Source organism: Humulus lupulus, chromosome 1 (assembly GCF_963169125.1).
Source record: "Humulus lupulus chromosome 1, drHumLupu1.1, whole genome shotgun sequence".
NCBI classification, from domain to species: domain Eukaryota; kingdom Viridiplantae; phylum Streptophyta; class Magnoliopsida; order Rosales; family Cannabaceae; genus Humulus; species Humulus lupulus.
The window spans coordinates 109,675,991-109,692,859 of NC_084793.1; the positions used below are offsets into that span (position 1 = coordinate 109,675,991).

Consider the following 16,869-nt stretch of genomic DNA (forward strand, 5'->3'; position numbering starts at 1 on the left):
GGTAACTTTCCAAAAAACCCTAAATAAAAGCGCTAAATTATTTGTTTGGAAAAAAAAAAGCGAAATACAAAAGGAAAGAATTTTCAATTAGCCCTAGCTCTACTCCATTCTCCCTCTCTATTCATTGTTTTCTCTGCACTGCCTCAGACCACCCATTCTTCGATCGGAGATGCCGTCTCCTCGCCGCCTAGTACCAACAACAACAACAGCAGCAGCTTGATTGTCACCGCCGCCACTGCTGGGGGTGTTAAAGGGAAGAAGAAAACTAGTGGAGCGAGACTATGGATGAGATTCGATTGCTCAGGGCAATCGGAGCTCATTGAGTGTGACAAGAATACCACAATCTGCTGCGCCTCCATTCACCCTCGCGACTTGAGGATTATGTGACCTCTCTTTTCTCATTCCTCTAATATCCTTGGTAATTTCCCCTTTTTTGATGTGAATTTCTTCTAATTTCAATATCAGAATATTGTAAATTTTGTTTAGGGAATATATATATATGTCTTCTAGTTTTGAAAATTTAATGTAGTTATAGATTATTTTTATGAACAATTTAAGAAGAAACTGTTTTGGAGTTGTTCTCTTTCACCTTGCCCGTTCCCCTCACTATAATGAAATCTGCCGAAGCTATAGCTTTACAGTCCAATTAGTCACAAGTAGCTAAAGAATCGATGAGCCCTGGTATCTGATACTTTGTTTGTTGTATATTAATTATGTATGGTAGTTGGTTATGATAAATTGTATAAGTATATTTGCTATATTTGTCTTCCAGCAAGAGAGAAGGCCATTGTGGTTAATTTAGAATTTATTAAGGCAATAGTTACAGCTGAAGAGGTGTTGTTGCTTGACCCTCTTCGCCAGGAAGTTCTTCTGTTTGTGGATCAACTCAGGAAACAACTTCCTAATAAAGGCCCATTTCAGATCAATGGAGCAGCAGGTCCTTTTGAGGAAAAGGAAAATTAAATTAATGATTTAACAAGTAGACATTGGTTACCTGTTCCAGAGGTTGTTGAAGGTCTGCAATGTGAGCTTCCATTTGAGTTTCAAGTTCTTGAGATTGCATTAGAGGTTGCTTGTACGTTCTTGGATTCCAGTGTGGCGGACCACGAGAGAGAAGCTTACCCTATTTTGGACGAACTAGCAAGGAATGTAAGCACTAAGAATCTTGAACTCATCCGGAGTTTAAAGAGCAATCTTACCTGTTTGCTTGCACGTGTTCAAAAGGTATGCTTGATGACTTCATTTTATGTGTCCTTGCGATGTTATTATTACCACGTTTATCTTATACTCATGGTAGTTGATGCCATATAACTCATCTGGATTATGTTATAGTTTCATGAGGAGTAAGTAGATGTATGTAGGTCATTAGATTGATTTTAGAAATTTTATTTGAAGGGAGAAGGAAAACACATTTGGTCACAATACATAAAATGATGCCTCAACATTGATATATTTTTATTTTATTTTTTTTAATTATCTAATCAGATCAGAAAAACCTGCTACTTTCCTGTATTTCTAAAATGATAGCTATTTGGATTCCATAGATTAAGCATCCAAGGCCATATGTATGAGTCGGAACTCGGAATATCTTAGCTTGTTATGGTTGTTTAGCATCATGAATCAAATTGTTTCTTGTGAGGGACTGCTACTTGGATTATGGTTGTACTGATGATTCTCTTTAGTGGGAAGAAAATATAGCTATTTAGCTCTCTTCCTACTCTTTACAATAATTTTTTCTTTCAAGCACTGAACTTTGGGAGATTCCAAAAAGAGACGGAGCTTAGAACAACCAGTCAAGAGATAGGGTGAACAAGCCAGAAAACATAAGTAGAAGGCAAGGGATTTTGAGGATCCCCTACAACCTCCCAGCAAGAAGGAATTTACTCCAAATCTTTCCTATATTTTCATACCTCTTTATCTAACTATAAGAATGTAATGACCCTACTACTCTAGACTTTGGACCATTAATGAAAACTACACATAGACCCTAATCCTTAATAGAACTTACAAGTGAAAAGATCATAACTTTATTAAAACTTGTAAAAAAAAATGTTAAACTTACATAAAAGTTAAAGTAGGATATGGGATCCCATTGTTTTAAAAGGATTACATAACATAATTGTAATTAAAAGAGATTACATAAATAAGTGCGAAAAAATACACATAAAACCAAAGTAAAGACTTCATCCTCGAATCGAAACTCTCGGCTCTTTGAACCATTCCGCCTCAATACACATTCCCCAAGCTTCCAAGAACCTTTCCCGCCACTAAAGTTATTTTCCTGCACATATAAACAAAAAGGAGTGAGCCTAATGCCCAGCAAGGAAAATCTAACATATAACCATATACATAAAATTCATAATGTAACATAAAACATATCATAACACTTATATCACATACATACTATAATGGCCATTAGGAACACTCCTAAAAACCATTTATAACAAGGTGAGTATATTGAAGAAAAGGGATGAAAGTGATGAAGGAACTATACCATCAAAATACACTTACCAAGAATCTTATGCTCAAGAACTTAGATTTCCTAACCAAGAATAAAGAATAAGGTTAGAATGCTGAGTAGAAGACTGTGAGAACTTAAAGAAAATAATACCAATTGAACTAGAGTGTGGAATACCTTGAATGCTTCTATAGTCAATTTAAACCTTGAACCGAAATGCTATAAAACCTTACTTCCTAAGTGTTTGGTAAGCTTATAGTGATCAAGCTTTATAATTCCCAACCTAAGTGTTTACACTCTCACAATAACCTAGCAACAAGCAGCCTCTGAACTTAGTTTGATGAATGAATAAATGGATGGGTACTAGGTCCTATTCATAGAGTTTAGGAATGAAAAGATCTTCATTTAACTTGAATAAAAATAATGGCTTTTTTAAGTGAAAAACATTTGAATTATCGTTCAGCAGAGGCTGAAGACTTGTTCAGAAAGATGCTGGACTTATCAAGAGGTTAAAGGTTTGAATGGAGAACATTTTCAAAATGTTTCAAAATGCCCTGAAGGAGGCGATATATCGCTCCCTGTAGGCGATATATCGCCTGGGCCAGTATGCCCGAGGCAATCGTGCGACGTTTCGTGTTTTTCGTATCCCCTTACTGCGATATATCGCCCCCTATAGCTGCGATATATCGACATACGCTGAATAATTAAACACGAAATTACACAATTTTAGCTTAATTTGAATTGAGTAAACAGCCTTGACTAAGCCCTCTAACGTTTTCAAAGCTGCTGACTGAGCCTAGGATATTCAAATTTTAACCATAATAAATTTATTCCTCAAAATACTTAATCATTATTAAACATACACATGACATGTGCTATTATCTTATTGGGTCTTATCTAAACCTTATAATATAATAAATATTACCCTCAATATCAGTCATATTAATCAAACCTTAGGTTAAAATTAATATTCTTAAACTATAGGTTAAACTTAGAAAATCGACAAGTGTTACTATGAGTGTCCAAATAAATCCCAGTCTGAACCAAAAATCCACAGTCATAAAGATAATAATATTATTACAATTATACTACTATCTAACTTAGGTAAGTAAAGTTCTTTGGACTCTACAGAGAACCTCACCCTGATAACCCTGGATATCATGTACACACTTCCAGGACGACTTTAGCCTCTAAGCTCCACTGCTCCTTCTGGAGTAAACCAACATACGAGCATTTTATGAGGTTTATCAGATAAAAATAAATTTTTTTTGTCCTTTTCAAAAATATTTATGTGTATATATATTTTTAAGTTAAGTTTCTATTATGATGGGAATTTTATGTGATTACTTTTCATAGCTTCTTATAATGGAACTATGAAAGACCTTATATCTAAGTACGCAATAGGTTTCTTATAATTCTTATTTTCTTTTCAATTTCTTTAAGTTAAGGGTTATATTTATTTTATTTTATTATATTGCATTAAGCGTTATATTTAAAAAGGAATAAATGAATAAAAAAAGTCAAAAGGTACCTAAAGGTTTCAACAAGAACTTGAATAGGCAATGCTTTGGCTCTCTTGAAAAGTTTTTCTCACAGCCACAAACGAGCATTACCTTTTCCCTTGTCTGTAGTACTTCTCTAACATTACACTATTGCCCCATCTTCTGATCATAATTTTAGTTGTCAAGATTAAATTGAAATTACCTCTTTCCTTGTCCATAGTACTTCTCTAATTGTAACACTCTGGATAGCCAAGACCGCTATAAAGGTGCAAGACTTGCTAATCAAGTCATTAATTTAAAAACGTGTCATTAAACATGTATGAGCTAGGGTTAAAAAGGTTTTGGTCTCAAAAGTTTTATTTGAAATAATTAGGCTGTTATATACATGGGATCCCAAAAGGAACAGAGTTAAAAAGATGGGTTACAGAATTCCAAAATAATACAAACAACTGTTAGCCATACTAAGGCAAAATGGACAATCTTTAGGTCTCGCGTCCCTGCCTAAACTTCAACTGTGGCGGCTAAGTAGCTAGCCATGTACATTCCACTCGCAGAGCTCTCCATATCAAGGCTAATCAAGTTTACCCTTGCCTTTACCTGCACCACGTAGCACCCGTGAGCCAAGGCCCAGCAAGAAAACATGATGTGCAACACAAGCAGTAATAACAGATAACGTACTCACTAAGCATGCACTCTCATCATATAATCCACATTAATCATTCAACATAAATTCAGAATCATGGATGCAATCAAACACTTATAACATACATATCACATAATAATCAGGGCCGACAACTTAGGCTGCACCCTCTGTTTATCCCACTGACTCTGGCCTGATTAAACCGAGCTCAGTGCATATTAAGCTGTCCTCGGCTACTAGTGGCCAAGCCGCGCCCTGTGCGCTAGTGTAACCCTTGGCACCCTTAGGCCGTTGGTTCACTAAATAGCTTGCATGGCATAATATCATCTTTTCAAGCATACACGATAGGGAACCCTTAGTCCCAACACATATATTCAACCAGGTGCAGTTTTCTTACCTTTGATCTTTGCGGTTTTGGATTACGAGCAACGCTCCTCAAGAACGATCTATTCCCGAGCCTAAGCTTTTATCACCTAGACATAACCAAAGTACTAGGTTTCATTAATATCCAAATATAGGTTTTCGGGTATAAAACTAACTTCCGGGAAATCGAATCCCACCAAGCACGGTGGTGAAATTGATCCCGAGCACTCTAGGCTCACTTCCCGACCTTAAAAACCCTAAACATTCAAGTGCACAACTAAAGGCTGTGGCCCTCGCCTCAAAACAAAACCAAGGGCAGCCCTGGACAAAGACAAGCGCCGTGTCCCTAGCATTGGGCACCGCGGCGCTCACCCATGGCCGAGCCTCCTTTGCTTATTTTCAACCTAGGGCCGCAGAGCTCTAGTACAGAGCCGCGGCCCTTCCCTTCGAACCCAGAATTCCCACCATTTCTAGGCTTAAAACCTTAGCCAAAACCACCCTTAAGCTCCCTACTTCAACACCCAACAATCCCAACACTTTCAGAACAAGTTAAACTACACAATTCAACAGAAAAAGTCAACTTAAACTCATAGAAATCATACTTTTAATTCCTGAAAGTTAAGAGCATAAACAATCAAAACCACCCAGTCAAAGCTTAGATTTAAACCTCTAATTTATAAATTAAAGCTTACCTCTTCAATGGAATCCTTTCCCTAATCAAAACCCAGCTAATTTCCAAAGCTTTCCAGCTCAAATTCCTCCTTAAACATCAAAATTGAAATCACCTCAATACCCAGCTGAAAACTCAGAATTGAAACTTCAAAAGCATAGTTTGATCCTTACCTTAGCCTTGATTAAATATCTCCTGGATAATCTTTGAACTTAGCTTCAAATCCCCACTGAATTCCCAACAAATTCCCAGCTTAAAATCCCAGAAATTCTCTGTTTTATGTTTTCCTCCTTAAGAGAGAGAGAGAAGAAGAAGAAGAAGTCAGTCTATTTATGTTCCACTAGCTTCTATTTTGGCTAAGTCTAACTTTGGCTTAGTTAAGTCAATCCTGAGGCTCGGGGTGCCGGAAACGTCCCCGAGGCCAAAACGATAAAATTCCCCAATATTCCCGCCTAGACTTCCTAACCTCAAATATATCTCCATATATCTATTTTCATATCTCGATAGTCTAAATTGCTACCCGATACCTAAAACACCCCTGACTTATTCAAAGTCAACTGCCAAGCCCCGTTGTGACTTTTCCCCACTATCTAGCCCAAGGATCGTCTCGAGTCATGCTCTGCAGACCTACACACATAATAACGTGGTTCTCACAATTACCATATATACATATCACATTAATACCAATATAATCGTACAAGCATTATTATTCATATAATTATGCATTTAAATCAATAAAATCATTCAAATCACATTTAACCCAATAATGCCCTCCCGGCACACTAATCAAGGCCCTTAAGCCTCATTAGCGAATTTGGGGTCATTACACTAATATTACATTGTTGCCCCATCATCTGATAAAAATAGATTGTCAAGATTAAATTGAAAAAAAAAGCAGTTCTTGGAAGAAAATGGGAGATGATCTGGAGCAAAACTGGCTTGGGTTTCTCCAAAATCTAAACATTAAACCCTATTACAATGATAGTTACAAAGCTTTTTCCCATCCTTCTCTCTCTTTCTGCTTCTATGTGTGTGTCTCTCTCATCCTCAAATTTCTGCAACTAGTGGCGTTGTCATCAATTCCATCATTTTGGAAGAGGAAAAATAGAGTTGTTATCTTAAAAACAAATGTCATCTGAACACAGTAAGACAATACAGAAAATTGATCTGGTTTAATTTTAAAAACAACAATTATGACAAAAATGAGTCTCCCAAATGGTTTTAGTTGTTCCTCTATGCCAGTACAATATATTACATATTTATGACAAGTACATTTATGTATAATGGCAGGTGAGGGATGAAATCGAACATCTTTTGGATGACAATGAAGATATGGCACATTTGTACTTGACAAGGAAGTGGATCCAGAATCAACAATCTGAAGCTTTTCTGGAAGGTTCTGGTTCAAATAGCATCAACACTATTGCTACTCATCTTCCTCGGATTAGTTCTAGGATAAGTGGGAGTTTGGTGAGCAACCACTTGGATGATAATGATGTTCAAGATCTGGATATGTTGCTTAAGGCATATTTTATGCAGCTGGATGGAACACAAAACAAGATATTGTCTGTGAGTGCTATTTCTGATCCTAGCAATTTAAACATGATATTTCTGCCAATTTTTATTTAAAATACATGGAAGTGTAACAGTAAGTTTCATATAAGCTGTAATTCTGCAAGCATTTAGCATTTTGTGCTTTATTTTTCATGAAATTTTGATTGCTTGTCTACTTCTGGTATGACATGACTATGAGAATTTTAAATCTATGGGAAGTACAAGTTGGAGCTAACTAAACCCGTAGGTGAATCAACAAATTCGAGGTTTTGATTCTCATTTTAGTTGTTCTGTAACTTTTTTCTGAACTCAAGGGGTTGTCAAATTTAAAATTTATATTTGTTTCTTCTCTTTTGGACTAAGTGGAAGATTTACATTCACCATATAAGTCTCTGCCCCCATGGTTTTAAAGAAAGCCAGCAATTTCAAATGGCATGTTGTCAAGTTCTGTTAACAATTTTGTAGAAATCTGCTGTATGGATGACAACTAAGTTTTTGTTTATAAAAACTTCATTTTTGTACTAAATTATTCAATGGGTTGTAGGTTCGAGAGTACATTCATGACACAGAAGACTACATCAACATCCAACTAGACAACCAGCGAAACGAACTCATTTAGCTCCAGTTGACATTGACAATTACATCATTTTCCATAGCAATCGAAACTTTGATTGCAGGAATGTTTGGTATGAAAATTCCTTGTACTTTGTATGAAACAGAGGGGATATTTGAGCTCTTTGTTGGATGTATTACTGCAGGCTCTCTATTGATTTTCTTACTTGTTTTAGGATATGCCAGATGGAAGAAGCTGCTTGGCTCATAAGTTAACTTTGTTACCATCTCTTATTGTGTTTATATAATATGTAAAATTCATCAATACTGACTTCAATTGATAAATCTCTCTAGCAAAAAGTATCTGTATACCATTGCATATTTCTCTTGGGTTGGATGGAAGATAAGATATTAGACTTAAATGTGCTTAGGATCCGTGTTTTAAGAAAACCTTCGCAAAGCAAGTGATTTTTTTGTATTGGACCCTTTCTTCATTTGACTGGTGTTGCTATTTCTTTGTCCTGTTTTGATTTCTGATGCACTTGTCACCTATGCCATATCACCACACTTGCACAGAAGAATTGGACTCCACTTGTGGGATCCACCTATTTCATTGTCCTCTTTGTTTTTATTTATTTTTGGAATGATTTATTGGTATTTAGTTGAGTTTTATTGATGCCTTATGTACAATCATTGATAGGAAATGTGCCTGTTTGCTATTGTTTGCCAAATTGTTCTTACTAATTATTACAGACTTCTTGGTGAAGACATGGGAGATAACAAAGCAAGTAACCATGATAGCAAGGCAATGGAGGAAAAAACCAAACATAATACCCCTTCAATAGAGTATAAGATGCCTCTTGTTTGGATCGACTTAGAAATCACTGGTAAGTACTAATTCTGTTGTTTGATTGCTATGAAAGAATGCCTAGTTAGTGCATGCTTGCTATCTCCAAGGTCTTTTAGGAGACCTGCCTATATATTTGTTCGATTCATGTATGGATAGTGATATTCTCTGATCTTTTATCATTCAAATTTATTTATTTCTTACTTCATAATTTTTTTACATGGAGAAGAATAAATAATAATTTCCCATGGAATGAAAAGAGAAAATTAATTTCTAATAAGTTAAAAACTTTCCAAATCTATATAATGAAATGGACTTCCAAACCCTATTTAAAAACCAAATGCTTCAAAAGACTATTAAATGGTGACATTATATTCAGCAAAAGCCCCAACATCTATAAAACTAAAACTGTCCTTGGCATTATAAATTATAAATTTAGGAAATTTATTTTCAAGTTTCAGCTTTTATTTCCTTTTTCTTGCAGATGCACTTGAGATAGGTATTTTTTTTTTTAATTTGCAGTATCACCTATTTATATGTAATGTAAGAATATTAAATATCTCTTCAACCCATTGATTATGTTGCAAACTTATTTTTTAATATTAGTAAATTGAGTCTCTTTGTATGGAACTGAAACTCAAGGACAAATCACTATGTATATTTTCCAGTTCATTTATTATTATATATGTTTTGATTCACTTATATGCATGTGTAGGTTTGAATGTTGAAGTTGATCAGATACTGGAGATTGCTTGTATAATTACCGATGGCAATTTAAACAAACAAGTGGAGGTACTTTTCTATTTTGGTATTGTAATATGAACCTTCTTCTAGCATTTTTTTCTTCTACTAAAGTATTTGCTTTTGTGTATGGAAATTTTGGTTGTGTTTTCTTGTTTTTCATTTGACACCTCTTTCATATGTTAGTTTTTATATATATTGTGTATTCTTTTTGTTTATGTTTTTTTTTAATTTTATTTATCATTGATTGTAATCTTAATGTAGCGATTACAGACATTTATCTAGGCTCACTACCTACAAGGCATATCACAATTGCTAGTGCTGCACAATCTCTATAACATATCCATTGTGTATGTCTCGCAATGTGGTTATCTAGGCTATCAAAAAGTGGTTAAAACAGCTAGTGACCATAACTGTTTTAACAAGATTCCTCAACTTACTTTGGTTCAGCTGCAGGGTTAGTTAAGTTGATTTTTTAGTTTTTTTTTTCGGGTTGAATCTTTTGTATTTTGGTGCACATATATAAGTGAACCTTGCATCATTATTTATGTACACAGATTTAGAGAACACTAAGAGAAAAATAAGAGAGAAAGAGAGAGTTCAGTGAGTTATAGAGGTTGGAGTTCTTGTGAGAAGCTTGTTCAAAGAAAGCTAAAACTGAGAACTTTTCTCTTTGTACTGAAGCCTTGTAATTATTCTAGATTGATCATAGTGAAAACTCACATAGGCCAATTCCACTGAACCATGTATATTGTGGTGTTCTTTTGACTACTGTTTCTATCATTCATTAAAGTTTGTGATTTGTTTCTATTTCTCGCATTATTTCTTGTTTGTGTTTGTTCTTTTTTCTGGTTTGTTTTGTTGGTGTTCTTGGCAGGTTATTAAAGGGTTCAATCATTTTCAATATTATCCTTTTATACTAGGTACACTGACTATGATTTCAAGCTAGATTTCTCGAACGTAAACATCTTAAAAAACCATGGTGAAAACAAAAAAGAGTTTGGATTTCAGAAAAGAGTTAATTTTTCTTGAGTTATGTTGATAAAGAGTGAATTTATAATAATTTAGGATCAAAATATTGTATTCTTCTGTGATTCTATAGTAGTTCATGAGGTCTGTTGATTTATTGTTATGCACTCTACAATCAAATTCTTTATTTCACAATCTCTTGTATAGATTATGGCAAACTTTGACTCATGAAGGGTGATTTTGGTGCCTTCAATTTGTACAGTAGCATGTTAATGATTTTTGTTTTCAGTATTTATCACTATTATCTCTTTTTATTGTTGCTAGGTCCCAAAAGCTAATCTCAACAATTTTATTACTATTATGGTTGGATTAGTATGGTACATGTATAAATTTTGTTTAACTTCTCTATCATTTCCTTCCTCTCTTTCTCTCTCACACATATACATGAACACATGATTTCATACTAAAAAAAGAACCAATGTCTTTTAATTTAGTGTTTGGTTTCTTTGTTTGCTTTGGTGTAGTTGTGAATTCATTATTTTGTATGTGGTGTCATCTCTTGGAAATAATTTCCATAGAATTTTTCTTGAAGTAATTTGTGATGCTAGATAATAGCAATAAAATATTTCTTTGTTTATTTTTGCAGATGTGACAAGAGAAATTGAAAAGGATACTTAATTTTGAAGGCTTTGTGTTGGGCAGCTGTAAAATATTTTGAGCTGAAAGTAGTAGAATATGTTGAATATTTAAGACTACTTGAATACTTAAAGAACATTTTGTTGTTGATGACAATGTTGAATGTTTTAAACTAATTTTTGGATTGTTAATACAATGTTGAATGTTTTAAACTAATTTGTGGACTGTTAATACAATGTTGAATGTTTTTATTTTTTGTTATTTGAAAATCAAGTTCATTTGATGATGCCAGTATATATTAGGAAGCTAATTTTAATTATATAAATAAAAACTAAAAATATAATAGAATAGAATAAATTAGTGTTATATAAATGAATATATAATGAGAATTTAAATTTATCTAAATATTAAAATAATACGAAAAATGTGTTATAATATCTATTACAATAACACTTTTTATAAGTTAAGAATTTTGTTATGAAAACTTCATTATATAACACAAAAAATGTGTTATACTAATGTGTAGTATAACACAAATTTATAAGTATTGAAATGTGTTATATAATCGACTATAAATAATATAATTAAACACTTATCTATTTATTAAAATAACACAGAAAGTGTGATATCATTGACAGTATAATAACACATCTGTATAACAATGATAAAGTGTTATGTAAAGTACCGTGACCTACTATAACATAGTCGGTCTTAACACATCAAAAAGTGTTATGGTATGTTTTGATAACACATTTTTGGTGTTATTAAAAGCATTTTTTCTTGTAGTGAGTTGTACGCCCAACACCGATAAAGCATTTCCTCCAGAGACCTTGCTGCCTCGGCAACCTCCTGCTTGACCTTCTATTTGGCTCTCTCCTCGACCTCGGATAGACTCTTTTTAAGCACACCGACTTCCTCAAGTTTCTTGTTGAGGTCATCGATCTCGACCTGCAAATAGTCTCAACGCTGGCTCACCTTGATGACCTATCCCTTAGCGATTCACCCGCTATACTGGGATGCTTCCTAAGCAACCCTGGCCTTGTCCCTTTGTTCTTGGATCTGGGAGATACCGCAAATTTGGACTAAACTAGACTACAAAAAAATATATAACAGGTTTAGCTTGCGAAAAGGAGAGAAACAAAAAAATGTGCAGAAAAAATAGATAAATTACCATTAGAGTCATTCCCAAGGTTGACTCCAGGATATTCTATGGGGAATGCTCCTCTATGGCTCTAAGATCCTTGATTTGCATATGATTGGCATGGCCCACAAAGTGATTTTTCATCTCATGGAGGGACCCGTTAAGTGCCTCTGGGATCCTTCCGACCTCAGGCGGCATAACTGGAAGTTGCATAGATGGGGCCTCACACTGTATAACTTGAGGTATCAAGACAGGGTCGCGAGAAAGAGGCAGAAGGGCTTCGTGAATGGTAACTATTGTTACCTGTGTTGGCGGCTGCTTTGGTTGCTGTTTCTTTTGGGTGGAGCTGGCACCTTTATCTTTTGTAGGGAATCTAGTGGCAGCTCCGGCTCAAGAGGTGGTTTTCTTTGATATTCTCTGTTTCTTGACGACATGTCCATCTCTGTCCCTAACAGGCTTCAATGCACTCTTTAGGTCCATGTTTTCGTCTACAAAAGAGTGACCAGAAGAGTCAGACCCAAGGAATGATTAGTCAAGATAACACAAAGTAAAGAACAAAAAATTAATAACCTTACCCTCAGAACTAGAGGAGGAAACTACTATGATCAGCTCCAGGTTATGGGCTAGGCCTTGTAAAACCTCTAACTCTTAGATTATAGGAAGGAGCGGGGCGGGGGGGGGGGGGGGGGGGGGATTCTAATATGTTTACAATGTGCGACCTTCAGGGATCGGGCTCTTCATCTGGACTAGACTCATGCTCGGCTTGCCTAATACCCGGAGTAAATGTACCATGACACAGGGAAGGCCATGACAAGAGGTTTGTACTGTACTGTTAAAAAATAGTGGACCTAAAATGCAAGGTATTATCTACTATAGTACATCTAGGGTAACTATCATCATGGCGTACGACCAGTTGGTCAACACACTAAAGTAGGGTCACACTCAGGTCTAGATCAACCGAAAGTCGGCTTATGAGTTGCCTCAGATTGAATCAGACTAGCCTAAAACTGGCAGCAACCAAATTTATTTCTTTATATGGATTACTGTGGCCGAAGGTGCTGGCTACTGCCCCCGATTCGGAATGGCCTAGACCACTATCTTGTCTTTCTTCAGGAAATCTTCTTTTATGCACCAATTGTGCGACCTCCTCTTTCTCCTCAACTTTCAGTGACTGGATGGAGTTGCTAGGGAAAAGGGAGCTCGGGGAAACGACCTCTGGCCCTGATAGCCAACGTCTGATCCTTGTAGATCAGCTTGCAAGCCACCATGGTGGCATCATTCACAACCATCTGAAACTCGTACTCCTTGAAAGAAGCACTGGCCAGAGTTTGATATTGACCTACAAGGATCTCTAACCTCCCCGTTCTCTTATATATAGTTGCACAAGGTAACAACTCAATCAAAATAATTTTTAACTCGGTTAAGATAAAGAATTCAAGTACAAAGTTCAAAAAGTTGAGAAACTTACGAGCACAGTTGAAGTATCGATGAGTGAAATTCTTGAACCCATTTGACATAAAAAATTGGTCCTTATAGTCATTCGGGTGGCTAGGGAGTTCGATGACACTAGCAAATTTGGAAAACCAGGTGAGGTAGTAGAAACTGTCACCATGGCTTTTAGTGGTTGGGCTGGCTTTCAGACCAAAGAAATACATAATGTCCCTTGAAGTGGGACCTCCCACTCATTCTAGAGAAATAAATATTTTTCCCCACAAGGAGGCTATATGAATTTGGAGGAAGCTGGAACATAGCGAGCTCGGCATAGTTCACAACATCTACGAAGTACTAGTCTAGCAGGAGAAAGGCACTTACTTTCAGATGTTCATCACTCCAGGTCCCGAAGTCATCTTCCAATGGGGCACAACTTTGTTGTCCTCCCAAATGAGGTTGGGCATAAAACTTGAAAGAAATCTCTATCCCATGACTCAGCAGAATCTAGTTGACCTTGTCCTGGGTTGTTATCCAAGATACTATCATCTCGGCCGCAAAGAAGCTATCAGGTCATACCTCGGCCTCTCTCTCCACCATTGGGCCGAAGTTGGGAATGGGGTTCTCTGGGGCGACCTGCTTCTCTTTACCTCGAAAAGAGAAGCCTGTCAAAATCTTTTTCATAAAGGCCATGATAAATGGTGACCTGGGAATATATCTAACTCTAATGGCGGAAGAAATGGTGACCTAACGTTCTAAGGCTTCATTACTCGACCTAAAGCATCCTATGAGTCAAGACATGTGTGGTGCTCCAACATGTGTTCTCATGCACATCAATAGTTCATGCGCCCGAACCTCGGGAAGGTGTTAAAATTTCAGGATTCGCGTCACAAGCGTAGTGGTTTCAAAAGGCGATTTAAGGAAAAAATGCCTCCAACTCCGTAACCCCTAAGCTACCCAAATCTGAGCCAAAACCCTTGAACTTTCAGCCTAAAAACTCATATGTGATGTACCCAAAATTGGTATGTTTTAAATATTTATAACTCACAAGCGCACGAATCGTATATGAAGTATAGTGTTCGTGTAAGCACGAGATCGAACCCAAAGGAGTTGTCTAAAATAAAAAAGAAAACTATTTTAAAGCAAAATTAATAAATTCTAACCTAGCTCCAAAGATTGATAAGATTTAATGTCATGAACATAAAATAAAAGATTTAAAGTAAAGCTATTTAATATAATAAAAATAAACCAATTATGATTTGAAAATAAGTTGTAAAAGAAAGATTATTAAGATACTAGAATTCACAAAATGTTAGTTTAATAATACTTATATTGATTCCTAAGTTTTAGTGATAGTTCAAATAAGTTAAACTATCATTTTCCAGATAGATTTATAATTTTAAGCACAAATTATTTCTAAAAAGATAGGATTTTTCATCACTTTTCAAAATAATATAATTTCAAAGTATTTAATGTGAATCAACCTAATGAAACAACAAGAAAATCAAATAATATTATTTATAAGGAAAAACATAATATTTTTGTTCTAAGCATTAGATGTGTACAATTTAATGACACATCTTACACAAAGAATATTATGTTTTGCAAAATGAACAACAAAGTGCAATATTATCTAACAATCCAACATATGAGATATTAAAGATGAAAGACATATATGAAGAATAAAAATCCATAAACTTTGTTGCATTAGAAGGGAAATCAACATACAACATAAATATTATCTAGTTACAAGTAGCTTCATCATGATCTTAACAATCTTATGAAAAAGATTGTAAGAACATAACTAGAATAGAAATTACAAAATAAATAAAATACATACTTGAAAATGCTCTTGAAAAACACCAAAATGGAAGGGAGAATGGTAGAGAGAAAATGGTAGAAAAGAATATGGTAACCAAAAATTAAGCACACCCAAAATGGTCTTGGAATTCCATATTTATAGCCAAAATGAGATTATTAAAATAATTATTTTAAATTAATTAAATTGATTAGATTAATAATAATATGGCAAGTAGGGGTAAATTGTAGGGGTGATGATGATTTTGGGGAAAATGTTGTAGAAAAATTGGGTAAAAATGTGGCATTTTTGGACATAGTGGACAAAGGTACATTGTTGGGCTCAAGACACCATACTCCTTTTGTTTGCTTGGGCTGGCAAATGGCTTAGGAGGAGCTTCGAGTGGGCCTGGGCTTGGAGCAACAGGGAAGAGGTGGGCCTGGCTGGGTGATAGGCTTCGTTGAAGCATGTAGCTGGGGAGCTGAGGGCTGGGCCTGGTGTGGGCCCAGGTGGCTGGGAGAGGGCCACACAAGTTGGGCCGAATGGCTGGGCTGGGCAGGGGCTTTGGGAGGCTTTTCATAAGTGTTAATTTTTTTCTTCATTTTTCTTTCTTTTCAAGAGAAAAAATGCAACAAATTCTCTACAAAAATAAACTTAAATTAAATTAAAACTAAATATTTTCAATAATAAAATATACAACATAAGTTCCATGAAAATATTAATTAAAACTTAATTTACTTAAACATTTAAGCTCAAAAGTGCATCTTTTTACTTCTAACTTAACAATATTAATTTTAAATTATTAAACTACAATATATTATAATAATACATCTATAAAAACATATCAAAATCTAAGAAATTACAATAAGACTACTAAATTAAAAATTACTTAAAAACTTAATAAGTTACTTAAAAACTCAAAGACTAAGCAACAATTAGCATAAAAATGTTGTAAGATAACTCTATTTTGTAGAGTTATCCCACCCCCGAACTTAAAGTTTTACTAGTCGCAAAAGAAAAATTAAAACACACATTTTTTATTGGTGATATACAAAGGATTTTCTCAAAAATTGTACAATGAAAATAATTCTAAAAAATTATTATGGATAAAAGTTAAGCTTATGTAATTAATTAAATTGTCAATTTTGCTTTTAAAAAGAGGTTTTCATTAAAATTAATTTTCACTTAAACTTATAGGAAATAAAAGTGTTCTTATTATGAAAAATGTAATTTTCATTACAAGCAAAATTAACCCAATAATTAAAGACAAAGCTTAAAAATTATTTGTGCATCCTAAGATTCAGCATGAGTCATTTATTTAGCTCGTGTACAGCTGGCGAGTAAAGAACTATAATAGAAGATCCATAAGTCCATATTTTCTCCACAAAGGCAACACGGTTCCCCAGGTCAATAACACGAGCTGGGGAATGCAAAGCAATAAGCATGAGCTTGTAATGATTATAAGGCATTGCATCCGTGACATGAGCTCATGGTGCATTCAGCTTGGGGTACGCTGGAGATCTGACTTATCCTTTGATCCTTAGAAACCCAGATACGTTTCATAGACGTG

At 35.0% G+C, this 16,869-nt stretch overlaps 1 long non-coding RNA gene and 1 pseudogene across 1 annotated transcript; both read left to right on the forward strand.

Annotated features, from left to right (window-relative positions):
- Positions 1-45: 45 nt before the first annotated feature.
- LOC133819570 (magnesium transporter MRS2-4-like) lies at positions 46-8,108 on the forward strand (annotated as a pseudogene).
- Positions 8,109-8,516: 408 nt separating this feature from the next.
- LOC133816055 (uncharacterized) lies at positions 8,517-9,523 on the forward strand. The gene is made up of 2 exons (XR_009884991.1): positions 8,517-8,626; positions 9,302-9,523. It is a non-coding gene; the product is annotated as an uncharacterized LOC133816055 (long non-coding RNA).
- The last annotated feature ends 7,346 nt before the right edge of the window (positions 9,524-16,869 follow it).